The 8,146-nt window shown below is 39.3% G+C and overlaps 1 protein-coding gene across 5 annotated transcripts in view; it reads left to right on the top strand.

Annotated features, from left to right (window-relative positions):
- The first annotated feature begins 7,595 nt into the window (after window positions 1-7,595).
- atp2b1a (ATPase plasma membrane Ca2+ transporting 1a) overlaps window positions 7,596-8,146 on the top strand; it is a 71,352-nt gene continuing 70,801 nt past the window's right edge. For all 5 annotated transcript variants that reach the window (XM_041780588.1, XM_041780586.1, XM_041780587.1 and 2 more), the window contains exon 1: window positions 7,596-7,675. The gene's annotated coding sequence lies outside the window, so the exon portion shown is untranslated. The remainder of the gene's footprint in view (window positions 7,676-8,146) is intronic.

Genomic DNA, 8,146 nt, shown 5'->3' with positions numbered 1-8,146 from the left:
AATTGAATCAAGACTATTTATTCGGCCTACATTTTTATGACATGTAAATGTTCACTGGCCTGAATGAAATACTCTTTCCAGCTTCAACCGCCGGCCAAGCCCAATGTAAATACTGAAGATATCAACGGAAAACAGACCATGGAAAATACATCCTAGAAGGCAGTGGCACTACTCCCCCCTCCAGAGTGCTGCCTACACCCTTCTATGGCTTCACACAACGTTAAAGGCATACCATACATGCACTGCTCCACTCCCACACCCTCATATTGGGCAGGGTGGGACAAAGTGTAGGCTCAATGGGCACTTGAGGTGAATTATTGTTTGTGAGTGGAAACTTGGCCAGATAATCTTGGTGCTGCTGGCTCAGGGCTGAGTAAGACCACTGTCTCCTACCCTTTACGCACACACAAACACGCCCTTTGCGCTCATGCTGCTTTTGTTTCACCCTCTCTATTTCCACTTGAATCGCTGACACTTTGCCTTTTTGACAGTCACTCCTTGTCTATAATGCTCCATCTTTCTCTTCCTTTTTTTCCTATCTCCTTTTTCCCAACAACCCCGGCCTTTATCCCAGAGGCCATTCACCTCTCGCGGCTGCCCTCGCCAATGCCTGCAGTAAATTCCAGCGTGAGTTGGAAACACAAACATGTGCTAGAAGCTCAGTCATGTTCCACCCCTACTTACCAGCCACCACTCTGCTCTCACACAAGGGGGGCTTTGTGCGTGTGGCTGCCTCACAGGGTCACTTCAGATCCTCTCCTACCTGCATCATAGGTGTAATTCATGCACCTTTTTTTGCCCGTCAGCAGGAGTGCAATGTTAATCATATAATTGTGGATCCCTCTAGCAGACGTAAACTAATGTTTGCACTCCTGTGGATGTCAGGATTACTGTAATTGTGGCCGACTAATGACGTGTTAGATTAGAAAGGTCTGTTGATGCTGCTGCCCTGTTTGAATAACGGGTTGAGAAAATCTCCTGTTAGCCACGTAACACTCTCTATGAATAAATGAGAACATTATGTTTTGGCTTTTCTAGGCTATAATTAAAATTTAGGAAGATAATAATCTAATGAAGCTTAAGGAATTTACTAACAGTTAGGAGACTTTGCTGTGGAATTTTCATGAATTTTCATGGGAATTTTTGGACATTTATTTGTAATTTGTTTGGGAAAGTATTCTGTCAGAAACTTGTGGAGAATCAGAATTTGGTAGATTTTGTTTGAATGTTTTGGGAAATTTGTTTAGAAATTTTCAGGCATTTTCATGGAAATTTGGGGGGGGGTATTTGTAATTTTTGAGGGGTAGAAAATTTTTGGGGGGTGGGGGGATTTGAAATGTTTGAAATTTCTTCTGATGATTGGAGAAATTCATTATTATGGAATTTTGAGGAATGTGATAGTACATTTTTGGTAACTTGCAGAGTACTTTTAGGGTGAATTTGCTTTGAAATTTAAATTATTACATGTAAATTTGAGAAATTTTATTTAGTTATATGGGGAAATTTGCCTGGAAATTTAAACTTTTTTTTCTTTGCATTTTCATGAAAAGTTAATTAGTTTAGTTTTTTTTTTGTTGTTTGGGAATTTGCTTAGAAGTTTATGGAGAATTTTCTTTAAGTTCTATGGTATTTCTTTTCTGGAAATTTATGAAATTTTCTTTTGATATTTGGGGGAATATGTTTAAATGTTTTAAGGCATTCATGAAAATCTTTTGGATGTTTGGAGCAATTTTTATGTTGTTTTATTAGTGTTTGTAAGTTTTAGGGCATTTCTATGGAAATTTGGGAAATGTATTCGTAATTTTGGGGAATTTCTTTTTTAATTCGGGGGCGGTGCTCTGAAATTCTTAGATATTTTCGTGGAAAATTGAGAAATAATTTGCAAACTTGTGTTAATTTGGGATTTTAGTTTATTTTGGGGGGGGGGGGGGGGGGGGTCCTTTTAAATTTTAAAGAGTTTTCATCTTTTGTCATTTTATAGAATTTTAGTAATTTTTGGGATATTTTCTAAAAGGTTTCAGGGGGAATTTACTTTGAAACTTTGAAAAAAAAGTATTTCCATGGAAATTTGCAAATGTATTTGTACTTTTTTCTGAATTTAATACAGATTTTTTTGTTTTGTTTTTGCATGTTTTGAAAGGCTTTTCTGTCATATTACCAAATTTTGTTTAATGTATTTGTCAATTATTGGAATTTGGGGATAAATGTTGAGGTACATTTAGGAGGTACTTTAAAAAAAGAAAATGTACAGGAAGAATTTTTGAAGAAAAAAATTGGCAGTTTCTTCAAAATATTACAAATTTTGTGTAATTTTTTAAAAGGAAAATTTCCAAGAAATTCAGAACTTTTCCTGGGTTTTTTTTTTTTTCGTGCTTGGCCTTTACAATTCCTTGTGGTCCATTGTCATAATAACAGAAAAAAAAAAGTGTCATGATACCTCTCTTAATGACTGACACCATCTCTTACTGACTGAAAATCCCCAAACAACTGACCAACTGGTCGATACACAGAAAAAAACCAAAACAAAACATTTGCTCTAAAACCTATGCAGTGCTGTATTTTCTGCATAAACAGGGGAAATTATTTTTGATTAAATAAAAAAATATAAATTTCTGTTAAAAGACAAGGCTGAGGTTTTAAACATATCAGGTCCTGCTTATCCCTAATAAGTAAACTAAAATATACTTCATACAAAAGTTCAGGTCTCAGGAGGTTAATGCAGCCGGCTCTTTACTCAGAGCATAATAAATGTTTACAGCATGACTTTTGATTGATTTGCAATTGTAAAGTTTCACAGACCATCAAACCTGATCAGCATTTCTCAATATTTTTCTTCTTCCTCTTCAAAAGGAGGAAGCCCCACCGCCACAGCCACCTTCCTCCCTCCCTCTCCCTCTCTGAGTCCGACTCTTTGCCAATGTGCTGAGCCAGTGGAAAATCCAACGTCTGTTCAAAAAAACAAAGCGATGTAGAAAGATCAGTTGACCAAAAGGAAGCAATATTCATATGGCTTGTCCTCACTGATAGAGCCTCCTGGTTGTGCAATTTGACTAATGAGACATCTTCACATTTTTTCCACTTCAGAGGCACATGATCTCTGCGTACACCATAGGCATTTCCACCATGGTCGTATGTTTGTTTAAAAAGCTGTTTAGGAAATAACTGATAATCTTTCTGCGGCTTTTATGATTTATTTTTTCCATCCCTCTTTGGCTTTCCATTGTGCTTTGTTACTTGTGCAAACGTCTTAGTCAGCTTGCCACAGCCGTGCTATCTCAAACTGTGATAAGATGCCAAGTTTGCAAGCAAGTTCCTCTCTCAGTTAAAGCAGCAGACACTTCACGCCTTTGCGAGACACTCTGCCACCAAACCTGCAATTATTTGTCAAGTTCTCTTGTCTTGTGTTGTGTGGAGATCTACCCCTGTAATTAAAGCTAGAAAGCAGCAGCTATCTTGTTAATTCTCAAATGTTACAGCACTTTTGGCCCAACTTTTTTTTGCAGCTTTAACTTCCTCTGTGAAACCGTGTGTTCCCCTTGAAAAAAAAAATTTAATAAAGCATTTAAGTTTTGAGTGTGCAAGTAAAAAGTGCAAAAGTTACCCTGAAGGCAGCATCCTCTTTTTTTTGGCATGTCTCATCATTAATGCTTACTCAGACAAGCACGAACGACCCATTAACATGCGCAAAGGCTAATGACACTTGACATTTACTGTAGTTCACAAGATGCTCTGGAGCATATGGCAAATTTCCACCCAGCAAGAAACTGAGTCAACAACAAGACTCAGACAACAGCTGCAGGGCAAATGATTGGTTTACTAAATCCTAAAAATGTTTTTTTCCTCTGCGTGTTCTGTTTTTCCCCCTTTTAATTTCCAGGGATAATTAATTCACCGTTTGCATTAAGAAGCCAAAAAGACCTGACAGCTCAGAGATTGTAATGTGGATACAGTTAAACGGCCTGTTCATGTGAGGCTTCGCCATCTCGCTCTCTCCTGCGGTCCCTGAGTGTTGAAATGGATTCAAGCAGAGATTAAGTGGTTTCAACTGAACAAACAGGGCTGTGGTGACACAAGGCGGGATTCCAATTAATTCTCTGTCATATTTAAATAAAGAATAGGCCCAACAAACATCAGGAGCTGACGGGTAGGAAAATGTTGTCTGGGAAAATCGATGACTTATCCAAGAAGAGCTCTTTTTTAAAAACCTGTTATACAAGCTTTAGTATGAGCTCTTTACGTTGGCAACAGTTTATTCCCCTTTACACAATGCCACAGCTTGAGATCAGTAAATTACAGCCATCCACCTATTTGTCCATCTATCCATCCATCCATCCATCAATCCATCCATCTGTCCATCCATCCATCCATCCATTGATCCAGCCATCAATCCATCCATCAATTCATCCATCCATTAATCCATCCGTCAATCCATCCATCCGTCCATCCATCCGAGGCAAAATTTTTTCCATCCATCCATCCATGCATGGCATGATTCTTTGCTTCCATCCTGCATCCATGGCACAATTCTTGGCATCTGTCCGTCCATCCATCCATCCATCCATCCATCCAACCGTCTATCAATCATCCATCCACCTATTCATCCATCCATGGTTCAATTCTTTTCATACATGGCCTTAATGTAAAAAAAATAATAATAATAATAATTTGGACGCTCCTTAGAAAATTAAAATGCACCGAGATGGATTTCGTTGCTAATATTTAAAACATCCAATACTGTATTTTAAAATTTTCCCCTCAATTATTGTATCAATAGTATCAATACTAACATTTTTCTCTGTTTTTATCAACAGCGCTGACATCATGTAATCAAAGTAGCATTTGAATTGTTAAAATCCTGAAAATGTTTAAATATTTGGTAGTTTTGATAACGACCAAGGTCAATCAAAAGTTTTAACTTAAAGAATGTTGGAAGAGAAATATTCAAACTTCATTTTCTTAGGATTTTTTTGGGAATTTGCCATGTTTGTCCTTAATGGCCTAGATGTTAGAAAATGGGGTCAAAATAATCTGTATAAGGAAGTGTCCAAACTTTTGTGAAAGCTACATGACGAGATCAAAACCACTCTAGTGTGTTGACAGTAGACACATGAGCCTAGCTTAGCTTAAAGACTGGAGACAAATGGAAACTACTAGCCAGGTTCTGTGTGGAGGCCACAAAATCATCTTACAAACTCCTTAACTTTACAAACTATCTCTTGCTTGAAAAACTGCAGTTTAAAATAGACAATTTTGCATTTGTGGGGGAATGTACCAAGCTACTTGCAGGTACTTCATATTCACAGTTATGTAAATAGTTTGTAGGAGTACATGTTTTGGCTGTTTAACATGCTTACTGATTCTAGCTCAGTGTGTCCCCTGGCTCCTCAGTAACTGAAAAGTAGAGATAAAGAGGGAGCGGAGATACACTGGCTGATGGACGTTTAAAGATAGAAAGAAAGGGGGGGGGGAGAAAAATGGGTGGCATATTCGAGGGACATCTGCTACTGGTTGGCCAAACAAAAAGTACTGTAGGCTGCCAATCAGGAAGCCACCAAAACCACTGACAGTGAACTGGAAAATGGCAGGCGTAAAAATAACTCCTTCTCTACTTTGGCACAACATTTCTTTTAATTCTAAAGGCCCAAGGAGGAAAGCCTGTTTGCCTTCGCCAGCTCGGCTGAAGCTTGCGTTTCTGTTGGATGTTGGAAGAACCCATGAGCATTGAAGCGCCACTTTGCAGCAGCTCTGGTTTGAAGTTTTAGAGCAGGTTGACTGACAGCTTAAAAATGTGTGAAGGGTGTTGGTGCTTATATGTGCGCCCAGACTTGACTGACTGCTGTGTCTGATGGCTGCTTTTGTAAAAAAAATTGGTCAAAATTCTTCCTATGTTTCCTCTTGAGTCCTCTTATACACAACAAAATGCTACCATATAATGGAACACAGGGTCAATATCAACTATATTACACAGTCTGTGCTGTTGTATATGTTAAAATACACCAACCACATGCCTCTTGACTCAACAAAACATGCCTAACTATGCAGACTTAATTACTGAAAAGGGCAGCTTGCATAAATCCTGTTCTTTTTTGTGTCTTTCTTCCTCTTTCTTCACCTGATGTAAGTGACACGTCATTTTCCAAGTCAACATTTTCCGATTTTCAAGTTGCAGGCAGGCATAAACATGTTGACCTTTTCCCTTGTTTACAAATCTGAAGAAGTAAATGCTTCTGTGCTCTTAAGGCGTTTGTGTTAATGATACATCCCATTATGTTGAGAAAGCAAGTATATTACACCAAGGTTTAACCTCTGCTGGTGTTGTTTTCTGTGTATCATCTACCACTTCTCATTTCTGTTTCAACCAGGGATCTACTTTGCACTCAAAAACTTTATAGACACAAATGTATGCCAGATTACAGCTCCCTTACCTTCATGCATGTTGGAGATACTCCACTATGTATCATGCATATGTGTTCATTTCTTGACTTTTACTGAGATTTACTCCTCATACTGCGTTGTATTTTGACCCTGCACACTAGGTAATAGTGGGATTCTTCTGCACAGTAACTGTGATGTATACTATATGGTCTTCTTAGTCTGCTGCATGATTTCTAATGCATAATAAAAGTCATTGACCTCTGCTTACGTTTGAATGCACCACACTTCACTGCGGTTGGCCCCAGTACAAAGAAAGGCTGGTCTGTGTGTCTCCTTCTCAACCAGACTAAAGAATCGCAAAGAATACAGGCATTGAATCTGCAGAAGAAGAAGAAAAAAAAGCGCTACGTCATGGAAAGAATGACGTCAGGTTTGATTAGACGCTGAAGGAAGAGCCTAGGTGGAGTTCAGGCTGTCAGGCAGCAGGAATGATGCAGCAGCAAGGTTTCGGTGCCTACTTTTTTGCAGGCGGCATCATATGATGAGGGTAAACTGTTGAATAATCCTGTTATTATAAAGCGACACGGGAGCAAAGAGGGAGTACGAGGGATCATGACGTAACCGTTTCCATAGGCGACTGATATGCTGGCTAAACCAATGGGAATCCACACCAGCGGTCCATACCCATCCTCCTTTTGACGTGCATCACATGTCCCCGGCGGTGTTGTGACGGAAAAGAACTAGTAGTGGCAAGATATTTCCCTGCAGCGTATTTCCGGGTTTGTGATAACCGGATAACCGGGTCTGAGTAAGAGAAACTGGGACCTCTGTCATGTTTGAGTATTGGTGTCCTATTTACGTCCGACTACTTTGTGTAATGTTTACATAGTTAAATCTGATAATGGAGTAAAATATGCTGATAAGAACACAAATTTCCCCTTTCAAACATTCAAGCTCAGAGCATATGTCTGTAATTTCATAAATAATTATTTTTTCATCACTGCTTTATTAATGATTGGCAACCGTTATTAAATGTGTACGTCGTTGTTAACAGCGGGATACGATATAAGTTATTGAAACTACGCTGCGCATGCGTTGAAGCGTTTCTGTGCTCTCATTTTTGTACAAGCTCCAGAGGGAGGGAACTATCTTGTCAGCTCTAGATGAAGACTTTGGTTGTGGTTGTGACAGCGCAGTGGGCGGGATTTTACCTCAGATCAGGGGAGAGAGTCTAGTCTTTGGTGAGACTGAGGGGGAGTTATCGGGAGAAAGGGATCTGGGGAGCTCTTCAGAGAACGGAGTAAGTATTTTTGGTTATATTTCTGTGCTAGAGCTGTTAAATGCTGAAAGACTAGGGCTGCTTCCAAATGTTTTAGACATTGCATAAAAAAACCTCATCGGAAAGTCTTCATTTTATGAGAAATGATCCAACGAGGGCCAGCCACCGGTGGGTAGCTGCCTTGGGTAGTTAGCTTTACAGCAAGCTAACATCGCTAACATTATATCTGGTATACATGCTGGCATTGGGCGTCTCGTGTTCAAACCCAGGTAGCTAATCAACCAGGATGCTGCCAGATTCTCTTTGCTTGGCCTTAGATTTCTCAGACTTGTGCATTGCCTTTGGCGAAGTTTGTAGGCTTGACAAGCTTGTGGGAAAAGCTTTTGCTTATTTTTCTTCTCTACAATTAACATAAGCTAACGCCTGGGAGCTAGTTTGCTAACATTGTACGCTAGCCTAGAACGTTGTTTTTTGACGCTAACGGTTGACGTT

Source organism: Cheilinus undulatus, linkage group 23 (genome assembly GCF_018320785.1).
Source record: "Cheilinus undulatus linkage group 23, ASM1832078v1, whole genome shotgun sequence".
Lineage (NCBI taxonomy): Eukaryota > Metazoa > Chordata > Actinopteri > Labriformes > Labridae > Cheilinus > Cheilinus undulatus.
The sequence above is the reverse complement of the archived record's forward strand: the minus strand, read 5'-3'. Positions and strand labels throughout refer to the sequence as shown.